We start from the raw sequence: 12,657 nt of genomic DNA, 5'->3' as shown, positions 1-12,657 counted from the left end.
AAAAATAAATTTAAAAGAAAAATTAAAATAAATTAAAATAAATTAAAATAAATTAAATATTGAAAATAAAAAGTTATAAGAAAATAAATTAAAATAAAAATAAAAAAGAAAGAAATTAAAAAGTAACCTTGTAATTACACAGTATAATTACCATAAATTCTCACCTCCCCTTAAGAATTGGAGAGTGTAATTATACCTCTCCAATTACACTCAATACCATGCTAACCAAGTAATTTCTTGGCTAGACAAACATATCAAATTGTGTAATTACACCAAATTACACCTAAATTCAATTTCTCAGTGGCTTTCCAAACATGCTCTAAAAGTGAACAGAGGGAGTACTTTTTTTTTCCTTCTCAAAATCTACTTGCTTCTATTCAAAGAGATTTTTTACCTTACAACAACAACATACTCAGTATTGTCCCACATCGTGAGATCTGTGGAGGGTAGTGTGTGTATGCATACCTTACCCCTACCTTGTGAGGATAGAGAGGTTGTTTTCAATAGACTAAGTGTATGCATACCTTACCCCTACCTTGTGAGGATAGAGAGGTTGTTTCCAATAGACCCTTAGCTCAGAAAAGTATAAGCACCATATTAATGAATTATATAGACAAGAAGGGACATCACCCAAAAAGCTATATAAAAGCAGAATAAAAATAACAAGATAGTAAAGTGATCATTAATGAAAGATGTCACACCCCCTTTTACCCCCCAAAAGATATATGTGTTTTATGGATTGTTGTGGGTTAAAAAGTTTTTCCTATTAAAGTAACAAACTTGAGTAGGGATTATTTTATTCACAGAGTCACCACTTGGAATTGAGTTTTTGGGTGTTCCAAGTCACCTTTTATTTGAATCCCTGGTCAAAGGAAAGTTTGACTCTATTATTATTGGTCTGCGAAAATAAAGTTCAGGTAAGGAATTCTGTTGACCGGGGAGAAGATGTAAGGCATTCCCCGAGTCCCGTGGTTCTAGCACGGTCGCTTTATTGACTACAACTTATCTTGAATTAATTTTGGATAAACTATAATTTATTGATTTCCATGTTTTATCTATCCGCTATTAAAATATGAAATTATCTTTGAAACGAATCATGTGTGTGAATCCGTTTTGTTTATTGAGCCAAAATCATGTCACGCGTACGTGTACACAATTAATAGCATTTTTATTATATTAAGATTGTTTTGGCCAAAGTTACGCGAACACATACTTCGATTTTAATTTTGAAAATTACAATTATGTCACGCGAACGTATACATAATCGCGATAGATTCATTAAAAGCACGCATAAAGCACTCTAAGGGGTGTTCATTATTCTTCCTAAACTTGAGATTATTGTATGTGAAGGTCATGAATTATGAATAGAAAACTATTGTGGAAAAATAGTATGATCTTGTTATTAGGCTAATGGGCTAATAAATATTTAAAAAAAACTACAACTCAAATACACTTTCTTTGTAAAATCAATTGGTCTGATTAATTTCAACCGCTACGCCACCCAATTGTTAAGAAGTATCAAATTAATTCATGAATTATTCGCTCATAATGAAGCAAATGGGACAACCAGTGATTAAAATAACAGTTCCAAAGACACATGCAAAGAATAGATAGAAACAAAATAAATTCTATACAAAACTAAATTGTTTTGCTTCTGGTTCAACAAAGAAGTCAAACATTTTTGCAACTTAAGAAATTAATACTATTAAATTATTTCCCCAAATATTGTGTGTGCACCCCTTATTAACTCAAACCATTCTGCTTGTAATTCCAACACTTGTTCCATCCTATTTAATTAATAGGGTTCAACAGTAAAAATCATAATACTTCAAAAATCTGTACAATATTAATATAGTCGAACCAGTGAACACATAGCTAAGAACTGCACAAAGCACCAAAATTAGACAAGATCACCAATAACGAGCTAATCACTATTTTTACCAAACAAAGGCACTCTCGTTTAAGAGTAAAGAGCAAACACCAAGCCTAACAGATATTATAATCAAATGCTACAAAAATAAAATTCAGAGATTGAACGATGAACAAATAGTTTAGTATTGAACCTTTTTCAGAAGCCAAACTTCTTCAAGCAAATTTTATTAGCAAGCACATTTGGACACAACATCGAAAAACATAAAGTAGCAGCGTTGGAAAATGGCTCATATTTTTAACTGGAACTTTGGACCGCAGAGGCCTTGAACAAATTTCAAATGGAGATCTCACTGACTCACGAGTTTTGCGATATTTTGAGGTCTTTTGAGGATGGAGTTGAGCAGATTTTCAGTTGCTATTTCAAGTCGTTTTGTGGACTGTTTTGGTCTATTTTCGGATGGTTTTTGGTGGTTGTTGTTGGGTGCTTATAGTGGTCGATTTTGGGGGTAAAGGAGCTAGTTTTCACATAGGGAAGAAGGGTTCATGAGCTGCCGCTATAGTGAAGAAGAAGAAGTCCTTTTTCCATTCCAGTCTTCCCCGTTTTTCTCTGATTTTTTTCTCTATTGTTTTAGCTCTATTTTTTTTTTCTCCCTCTATCGGGTGTGTGTGTGTGTGTGAGGTCCCATGAGAGAGTGAGTGTCTAGGTTTTTGTAAAGGGACGGAGGTGAATGGGGGAAAAGGTAAAGTGAAGTGGGAATAAAGAGTGGGGGGACAAAGAGTAGGGAGCAAGGGAAAGTGGAGTGAGAAGTGAGGTATTGGTGAGATTGGTGAGAAAAAACTCAAGTATGGTCAAAAATTAGGTGCTCACAGCATGCCCCTCTTTGATTGGAAACATGAAGAGTTTTCAGGCAACGAAAAGATGAGCGATATGACTAATTTTTGGCCATACCATTATTCAAAAGGGAAGAGATAAGAGAAAAGAGTGTGACCGAGTCTTGGTTATGGACAACCTACATATCCCATATTATAAGGGAATCGGAACGTGTGTAGTTCAAGAAAAAGGATTGAATGTTGAGTTAGAGAGTCGAGTGAGGTTCCGTCGAGGCTCTTGTCTGTAGTCGAGTTATTGCATCAAAATCAAAAAAAAAAAACTAAACAAATCTATTAGCTATAAGTTACAAGATTCCTATCTATAAGTTTTCTAAAACTTGATCTTGAGTCTTGACTGGTTCTTCATGCACACTTTGATCTGAACCTTGATGCTTGCTAGCTACAGGTGCTATTTCATTCTTCTACGACTTCTTCTGACCAAAACGGAAAATGTAAACCTTGTAACTTCAGTCATCTTGAGCAGTCCATATCATTTCCATCTACTTCTACATTTGGGATTCACTTCTCTCTCTTGTTATTCATTTATTTTGGATTAAGACTTCTTCTTTTGTTCATCTCGAACTCTGTGCCTCGAGATAAAACCTGCTCAAACACCACAACAATTAAACGAACAAAATATTTCTGTCCCAGTTTTCACTAGAAAAATTTCGTGAGTTATTGTAACAGAATTCTAAACTACTTCTTTATTAAAAGCAATAAAAGATCGAGAATGGTGTACCCTCAAAAGGCCGTGATTGTGATTTTTTTGGGGATATTATACCTTTATTGTCCCAAAAGAATGTCTCAACTAAGGATTGATGTACCTTATGTTGGAAAAATATGGCCAGTGAATGGGATACCGTATATTGGCAATGGTATCAGGGAGTGGTGTATCCTGCATTTAAGATCAAATCAACTAGGGAGTGATGTACCCTATGTTAGAGAACGCAGCTAGGGATTGGTGTACCCTATACTAGTAAGAAGATCAGGGATTGGTGTTCCATATACTGGTAAGGAAATGTAATCAGGGGCTGACGCATTGTGGGAAATGTAACCAGGGGTTGGCGCCCTGTATTGCTGAAAAGGAAATATAACCAGGGGTTGGCGCCCTGTATTACTGAGAAGGAAATGTAACCAGGGGTTGGCACCCTGTATTATTGAAAAGGAAATATAACCAGGGGTTGGACCCCTGTATTACTGGAAAGAAAATGTAACCAGGGGTTGGCACCCTGTATTACTGGAAAGGAAATGTAACCAGGGGTTGGCGCCCTGTATTACTGAAAAAAAATGTTGAATCCCCTGGGCGAAAATGTTCTACCTGGGTTAAACTACGAAAAGCAAACATGGGCGAAGAGTACTTCTACTTGGAAATACGAGCTGGACCCTCCTAGGCGAAAAGGTTCTACCTGGGTTAAGCTATATAAAATAACCTGAGCGAAGAGTACTTCTACCCGGAAACTATGAGCTTGATCCCCCTAGGCGAAAAGGTTCTGCCTGGGTTTACTACAAAAAAATAACCTGGGCGAAGAGTACTTCTATCCGAAACTGTGAGCTGGATCCCCCTAGGCGAAAAGGTTCTACCTGGGTTAAGCTACGTAAAATAACCTGAGCGAAGACTACTTCTACCCGGAACTGTTAGTTGGATCCCCCTAGGCGAAAAGGTTCTACTTGGGATTAAGCTACGTAAAACAAGCCTGGGGGAAGAGTACTTCTACCCGGAAATATGAGCTAGATCCCCCTAGGAGAAAAAGTTCTACATGGGTTAAGCTACGAAAAACAGGCATGGGCGAAGAGTACTTCTACCCGAAACTATGAGTTGGATCCCCCTAGGCTAAAATGTTCTACCTGGGTTAAGCTACGTAAAACATCTTGAGCGAAGAGTACTTCTACCCGGAACTATGAGCTAGATCCCTCTAGGCGAAAATTGTTCTACCTGGGTTGAGCTACGTAAAACATCCTAGGCGAAGACTACTTCTACCCGGAACTGTGATCTGGATCCCCCTAGGCGAAAAGGTTCTACCTGGGTTAAGCTACGTAAAATAACCTGAGCGAAGAGTATTCTACCCGGAACTATGAGCTGGATCCCCCTAGGCGAAAAGGTTCTACCTGGGTTAAGCTATAAAAAACAACCTGGCGAAAAGTACTTCTACCCGAAAACTATGAGTTGGATCCCCCTAGTCGAAAGGTTATACGTGGGTTAAGCTACGAAAAACAAGCCTGGGCGAAGAGTACTTCTACCCAGAAATATGAGCTGGATCCCCCGAGGCGAAAAAGTTCTACCTGGGTTAAGCTACGAAAAACAACCTGAGCGAAGAGTACTTCTACCCAGAACTATGAGCTGGATCCCCCTAGACGAAAAGGTTCTACCTGGGTTAAGCTACGAAAAACAAGCCTGGGCGAAGAGTACTTCTACCCGGAACTATAAGCTGGATCCCCCTAGGCGAAAATGTTCTACCTGGGTTAAGCTACGTAAAATATCCTAGGCGAAGAGTACTTCTACCCGGAACTATGAGCTGGATCCCCATAGGCGAAAAGGTTCTACCTGGGTTAAGCTACATAAAACATCCTGGGCGAAGAGTACTTCTACTCGGAACTATAAGCTAGATCCCCCTAGGGGAAAAGGTTCTACCTGGATTAAGCTACGTAAACAACCTGAGCGAATAGTACTTCTACCCGGAACTATGAGCTGGATCCCCCTAAGAAAAAATGTTCTACCTGGGTTAAGCTACAAAAAATAGCCTGGGCGAAGAGTACTTCTATCCGGAACTATGAGCTGGATCTCCCTAGGCAAAGGGTTCTACCTGGGTTAAGCTACGAAAATGAGAGGTATGAACATTAGTGATGAATGCTAAAAATAAAGGAAAGTGGAGATTTTGAGGAAACTTACCTTTGGTGACATTCGTCCTTTAGGAATCGCCATTCTGCACTCCTTTATTTCTTTTTCAAACAAAGAAAAACTGTGAGTTTTCAAAGTGGTGGTTGGTTTGCAACCTTGATGTCTTTGGCAACTTGGCTTTGTGCCCATCTTTTTTATGATGATTTCAAACTTCCACTAGATGTTTCGTGAATACCACTTGTATTTCTGGCCTCGGAGAGCCTTTGACTTTTGAAACTTTTACATGACGGTTGGTCGTGTGGGACTTAACCTTTTCAACTTTATTTTGCCTTTGGGGCATTTCACTTTCGACTTCTTTCCTCCAAAACTTTCAATTTTAGAGCATTGAGGAACCTTTGGCTTTTCAAACTTTGCCAAAATGGTTAGCTACTTGGGACTTAACCTATTCAACTTCAATTTTCCTTGTAGGCACTTTCAATTTGATTTTCTCTTTTCGAGAGTTTTTGATTTCAAAGTATCAACCACCATGGCCAGTCAGGGTTGACTTGATGCCCCTGCCAAGGCTGGGTGCCTCTTGAATATTATCTTGTGTCAAACAAAATCCTTGTAAATCAGTTTTGCTATCCCTTCTTTGCATTAGTTTTGGAATAGAGTTAGACCGAAAGGGATTCAAAGAAAAATAAATAATGGAATGGACAATGAATTTAGACAAGAGGTATCCCTATCGGTGGAAGGAAAGAAAGACTTATCTGGAGTACATGCGGACTTCAATGACCATGACATGCCTTTTGGACTGGATGCCTGATCTGTGTAAACCGACTGACTCTAAGAAATTCATCACAAATTTTGCCTCAAAACCGAGAAACAATGCCCAGGACTGTCAATACCAATGGCTATGAAGATCCTCTTTTCGATCAGTAGTGCCTTTTGCGGGTTTTCACCAGCTAATCTCTCTCGTTTCTCTTCTCACCATCGCCTTATAGTGCCCATTGCGGGTTTTCACTAACAAGACTCTCTCATTTTCATTTTCTCTGCTCGTTATCGCCCTATGGTGCCCGTGAGTATTTTCACCAATAAGATTCTCATTTTATTTCTCTCAGTTTGGTGGCATTTGATCCAAGTAACTGTATCCTCCAATTTTTGAACATTCTCGTTGATTGATCGGAAGGACTTGAAAAGGATTTGGGTAAAAGGGATTTGGATTGAATTACAACTTTGGAACCTCTCAGGCGAGACCATCGCCGAACCATTGTAACATTTGCCCAGTTTTAACTTTTGGGGGAATGTGGATTTTTATTTTGGTGTGACTGAACCCCAGAGAGAGGCTGCCTACGTATCCTTCCGGAATCAAGTCAAACATAGTTCAAGTCACTTTATTTTGATTTTCTTTTGTTTTTTTTTTCTTTTTCTTTTTTTATTTCCTTTTCTCTTTTCTTTTTTCATAAAACTTCCATGATCTAAAGATGGTAATCAAAGAAAAGTAACCGGCTCAAAAGGGTTTGCAAATGGTTGATAGTGTTTGGGTAGCGAGAATGAAAGCCTACATCATCCCAATCAGAGAACATTAAAGATGCGTAAAAGGGTCAAACATAATACCTTTTGACCGTGTCTGTATAGACAGTTGTCTCAGAGACATTTCCTTCTATATCTCCCAAATACAACACTCCCTTTTGGTAGTAATCGTGTTACAATGTATGCACCTTTCCAATATGGAGCCAATTTTTCTTTGGCTTCTTCATGATGCGAGAGGATACGTCTTAGGACGAGTTTCCCCACTTCGAACTTTCTGGGCCTCACTTTCTTGTTGTAGGCACGGGACATTCTTTGTTGGTACAACTACCCGTGGCAAACTACGGCCATACGTTTTTCATCAATCATAGTCAATTGTTCCAAATCGGTTCTTGACCCAATCTTTGTCCTCAATCTCTACTTCAACAATGATCCAAAGAGAGGGAATTTCAACTTTTTTCAATTTTATTTGGATCTTGGCTTAGGCCTAGTGTTCCAATTCTTTGCTTATTTTCTCACAAGCCTCATCTTCAACACATTCTGCTTCTTGATTCATTATTTCGAGGTCTGACGGCATTTTAGGATCTAGGCATGAAGTCCACAAGCATATCATGTTATTAAAATCTGCATTAACAGAACTTCAAAAAGAGAATAAGAAAGGTGACAAGATTAAGAAAAGAGACATTCCTAGACAATGAAATATTAATTTCATTTAATTGATTTTTTTTTAATTTGATATTTTTTTTGAATTTAAAATATAGAAGGGTTTTCATCGGAAAGTAAGACAATAATGTAAAACATTCGGATTATACCCTGAAATAATCTGGACGCAGAAAGTATAGCAAGACTGGCTACCGAGTCTCCCGTCTGATGGGGGACTTTCAAGTTTGGAGACCATTTTTTGCTTTTCTTCTGTCTCGGCAATGGATGCAATGGCTTTCAGTGCCAGATCAAATTCCTCATCTTCACGGATCATTCCGACTATTGGCCCATTGGTGTGAACATGTAAAGGATTGTTCATCATATTAAGGGCATCTTCATCCCTAAGCATTATTGCCTTGACCTCGATGAGGTTTTCCAGTACTCTCTTAAGATTCCAACAGTCTTCCATATCATGTCACACTGCTCTAGAGTGGTATTCACATCTAGCATTAGCCCGGTACGAGGAGGACTCGGGGCTTGGCCGGTTCGGGGCCACTGGATGCAGCAGACCTAGCCTGACTAGCTTTTGGAACAAGCTCGAGTATGATTCACCAATAGGGGTGAACTGATTCTTTCTGAAAGGCTCTCTTGGGCAAGGATTGTATTGGGTATCATTTGGTTGGGGGATTATATGGAGCTTGGTAAGAACGAGCATTTCTGGAAAGTGGATCTCGATTTTGTGTATAATGCAATGGCCGTATGTAAGGTTGCGCGTTCATCACCACATAGGGAGGCGGTGCAACGACCTGTGATGTGGCCTTAAAGGCAACATAACTCAAGATTCGACCCATTTTTTTTAAAACCATTTTCGATCATCTCCCCAATTTTGATAGCCTCAGTGAACGGATTACCCATAGCGGACATCATGTTCTGGAAGTAGTCTGCCTCTTGGGCCTGTTGTCAGACCGTGACCATTTCTGCTTCGTCCATTTGAGTCTTTACCATAATAGCTTGTTCGCACCATTTGACAGCATATTCACGAAAACTTTCCGCCGTTTTCTTTGTCAAACTAGACATAGAGTTCTCTCTTTGGATTTTTTACTCTTTGTTTTTTTTTTCGCCTTTTGTTTTCTTTGTTATTTTTGTCACTCTTTTTTTTTTCCCCTTTTTTCTCTTTTTTTTCACTCAGTTTATTTGATGCAATGATCGAATCCGATGGGGATTGCCTACATATCATGACGTCGCATGAATCAGATCTTGCATAGTTCAGAAGATCAGAAATAAAATAGATAAACTAACTTTTTTTTCATATACAATTAATCCGATAAAATCTCCTAGCAAAGAAAATATTTTTAATTTTTTTTCGATTTTTTTTGAATTGGTGAAAGAAAGACTTCTAAAGAAGAAAGAAAATATTTTTGAATTTTGATTTTTTTTTTTTTTTTGTAAATTTCAAAAGAAAGACAATATTTTTTGGATTTTGATTTGATTTTCTTTTCAAATGAAAGACTTCTAAAAAGAAAGAAAATATTTTTAATTTTAAATTTTTTTATTTGGGATTTTTTAAGGAAAGACTTCTAAAGAAGGAATTAAAGGAAAATATTTTTGGATTTTTAAAAATTGGGGCCGGAACCGATGAGGTTTGCCTACGTATCTCACATCCGTTGAGAATCAGACCCGCGTAATTCGGTAAACCAACTATTTTTCTCTTCATTTTTTTTTTAAAAATTAATCTTTAAAAATCATACGCACTAGACCACATCATTATTTTTCTTTTTCTTTCTCTGTTCATTGAACTGATTTATGCTAAATTTGGTCAATATACAAGCCTCCCAAATAATGCAACAAGTAGCACATAATATGACATAATGGTCTCAACAAGGTACCTGTCCAAAAATAGAACTAGAGTCATGTGTCGATCCCTGCTAAATCAAATGCATGTGATGCAAATAAAGCGAACTTACTAGGGATATTCGGCATGAGGTTTGTTCTTCTAGGTTTAAATCCTATTGGAGAAGGTATCTAGAATGGCTTACTCGAGCGAACAACTTGAGCCGAGGAGGGTCAGCGTACCGATAGCATTGCTTTCCAAATTAGCTGGTGGTGCTCCACGCCTAAAACATGTGTGACTAAAAATCTTTCACCGGGTGACAAGCACCTCGGCTATCTCAAAGAAAGTGGGCTATGTCAAGCAAATGCCCAATTTGTATTTTCAAGAAGACTCAGAGGGGGTGCGTGAGAAGACTGTTTATATGTACAGTTCAATAATATCAAAGCGGTAAAAAACGAACAGGTAGCACATTAGGCACAAATAAATCACAATATATACAAAATTAATAAAGCCAAATAAAAAGTCAACATGTGCAAGCTCGAATTCTGGTTATGTCCCCAGCAAAGTCGCCAGAACTGTTACACCCCCTTTTACTCTCCAAAAGATATATGTGTTTTATGGATTATTGTGGGTTAAAGAGTTTTTCCAATTAAAGTGACAAACTTGAGTAGGGATTATATTATTTACAGAGTCGCCACTTGAAATTGAGTTTTTTGGTGTTCCAAGTCACCTTTTATTTGAATCCCTAGTCAAAGGAAAGTTTGACTCTATTATTATTGGTCTGCGAAAATAAAGTTCGGGTAAGGAATTCTGTTGACCGGGGAGAAGGTGAAAGGCATTCCCTGAGTCCCGTGGTTCTAGCACGGTCGCTTTATTGACTACAACTTGGCTTGAATTAATTTTGGATAAACTATGAATTATTGGTTTAAATATTTTATCTATCCGCTTTTAAAATATAAAATTATCTTTGAAACGAATCATGTGTGTGAATCCGTTTTGTTTATTGTGCCAAAATCATGTCACGCGTGCGTGTACACAATTAATAGCATTTTTGTTATATTAAGATTATTTTGGCCAAAGTTGCGCGAACACATACTTCGATTTTAATTTTAGAAATCACAATTATGTCACGCGAACGTATACATAATCACGATATATTCATTAAAAGCACGCCTAAAGCACTCTAAGGGGTATTTATTATTCTTTCTAAACTTGAGATTATTGTATGTGAAGGCAATGAATTATAGATAGGAAACTATTGTGGAAAAATAGTATGATCTTGTTATTAGGCTAATGGGCTAATAAATATTTAAAAGAAACTACAACTTAAATACATTTTCTTTGTAAAATCAATTGGTCCGATTAATTCCAACCGCTACTCCACCCAATTGTTAACAAGTATCAAATTAATTCATGAATTAATCGCACAGAATGAAGCAAATGGGACAACCAGTGATTAAAATAACAGTTCCAAAGACACATGCAAAGAATATATAGAAACAAATAAATTATATACAAAACTAAATTGTTTTGCTTCTGGTTCAACAAAGAAGTCAAACATTTTTGCAACTTAAGAAATTAATATTATTAAATTATTTCCCCAAATATAGTGTGTGCACCCCTTATTAACTCAAACCATTCTGCTTGTAATTCCAAAACTTGTTCCATCCTATTTAATTAATGGGTTCAACAGTAAAAATTATAATACTTCACAAATCTGTACAATATCAATATAGTCGAACCAGTGAACACATTGCTAAGAACTGCACAAAGCACCAAAATTGCACAAGATGACCAATAACGAGCTAATCACTGTTTTTACCAAACAAAGGCACTCTCATTTAAGAGTAAAGAGAAAACACCAAGCCTAATAGATATTACAATCAAATGCTACAAAAATAAAATTCAGATATTAAACGATGAACAAAGAGTTTAGTATTAAACCTTTTTTAGAAGCCAAACTTCTTCAAGCAAATTTTATTAGCAAGCACCTTTGGACACAACATCGGAAAACATAAAGTAGCAGCGTTGGGAAATGGCTCATGTTTTTAACCGAAACTTTGGACTGCAGAGGCCTCAAACAAATTTCAAATGGAGATCTCACTCACTCACGAGTTTTGCGATAGTTTGAGGTCTTTTGAGGATGGAGTTGAGCAGATTTTCAGTTGCTATTTCAAGTTGTTTTGTGGATTGTTTTGGTCTATTTTCGGATGGTTTTAGTGGTTGTTGTTGGTGTTTATGGTGGTCGATTTTGGGGGTAAAAGAGCTGGTTTTCACGTAGGGAAGAAGGGTTCGTGAGCTGCCGCTATAGTGAAGAAGAAGCAGTCCTTTTTCCGTTCCAGTCTTCCCCGTTTTTCTCTGATTTTTTCTCTATTGTTTTAGCTCTATTTTTTTTCTCCCTCAATCGTGTGTGTGTGTGTGAGGTCCTATGAGAGAGTGAATGTCTAGGTTTTTGTAAAGGGAGGGAGGTGAATATGGGACAAGCATGGGGGAGAAGGGAAAGTGAAGTGGGAATAAAGAGTGGGGGGACAAAGAGTGGGGAGCAAGGGAAAATGGAGTGAGAAGTGAGGTATTGGTGAGATTAATGGGAAAAAACTCAAGTATGATAAAAAATTAGGTGCTCACAAAAGAAAATAACGGTTAGTCATAAAAACCTACTACCAGCAGAAAACGAGACTGCTTGCCAATACAACTGTTATTGAACTCTAGACCTCCTACTCTACTACCCTAATCCTTGACTCCATTCCTTCCTATTAAGGGTCATGTCCTCGGTCAGCTGAAGTTGCGCCATGTTTTGCCTAATCACCTCTCCCCACCTCTTCTTTGGCCCCCTCTACCTCTTCGTAAGCCCCCCAATGTCAACCTCTAACACCTTCTCACCAGGGCGTATGTGCTCCTTCTCCTCACACGACCAAACCACCTAAGCCGCGCTTTCCGTATCTTTTCCTCAATAGGGATCACACCCACCTTGCCGCGAATAACCTCATTTCTAATCCTTTCTAACCTGGTGTGCCCGCATATCTATCTCAATATCCTTATTCATCTTCTCGACATGAGCGATCTTGAGTGGCCATAAAAGTACTTCTTATTATCTTAC

At 37.9% G+C, this 12,657-nt stretch overlaps 1 long non-coding RNA gene across 1 annotated transcript; it reads right to left on the bottom strand.

Moving 5' to 3' along the window:
• Window positions 1-1,920: 1,920 nt before the first annotated feature.
• Window positions 1,921-12,452, bottom strand: LOC142175676 (uncharacterized). Its single transcript, XR_012704761.1, has 2 exons — window positions 11,505-12,452; window positions 1,921-3,345 (listed from the first exon to the last, which is right to left on the bottom strand). It is a non-coding gene; the product is annotated as an uncharacterized LOC142175676 (long non-coding RNA).
• Window positions 12,453-12,657: the final 205 nt, after the last annotated feature.

Source organism: Nicotiana tabacum, chromosome 22, assembly GCF_000715075.1.
Source record: "Nicotiana tabacum cultivar K326 chromosome 22, ASM71507v2, whole genome shotgun sequence".
NCBI lineage: Eukaryota > Viridiplantae > Streptophyta > Magnoliopsida > Solanales > Solanaceae > Nicotiana > Nicotiana tabacum.
Note: the sequence above shows the minus strand (reverse complement) of the source record. Positions and strands in the feature narration are given on the sequence as shown.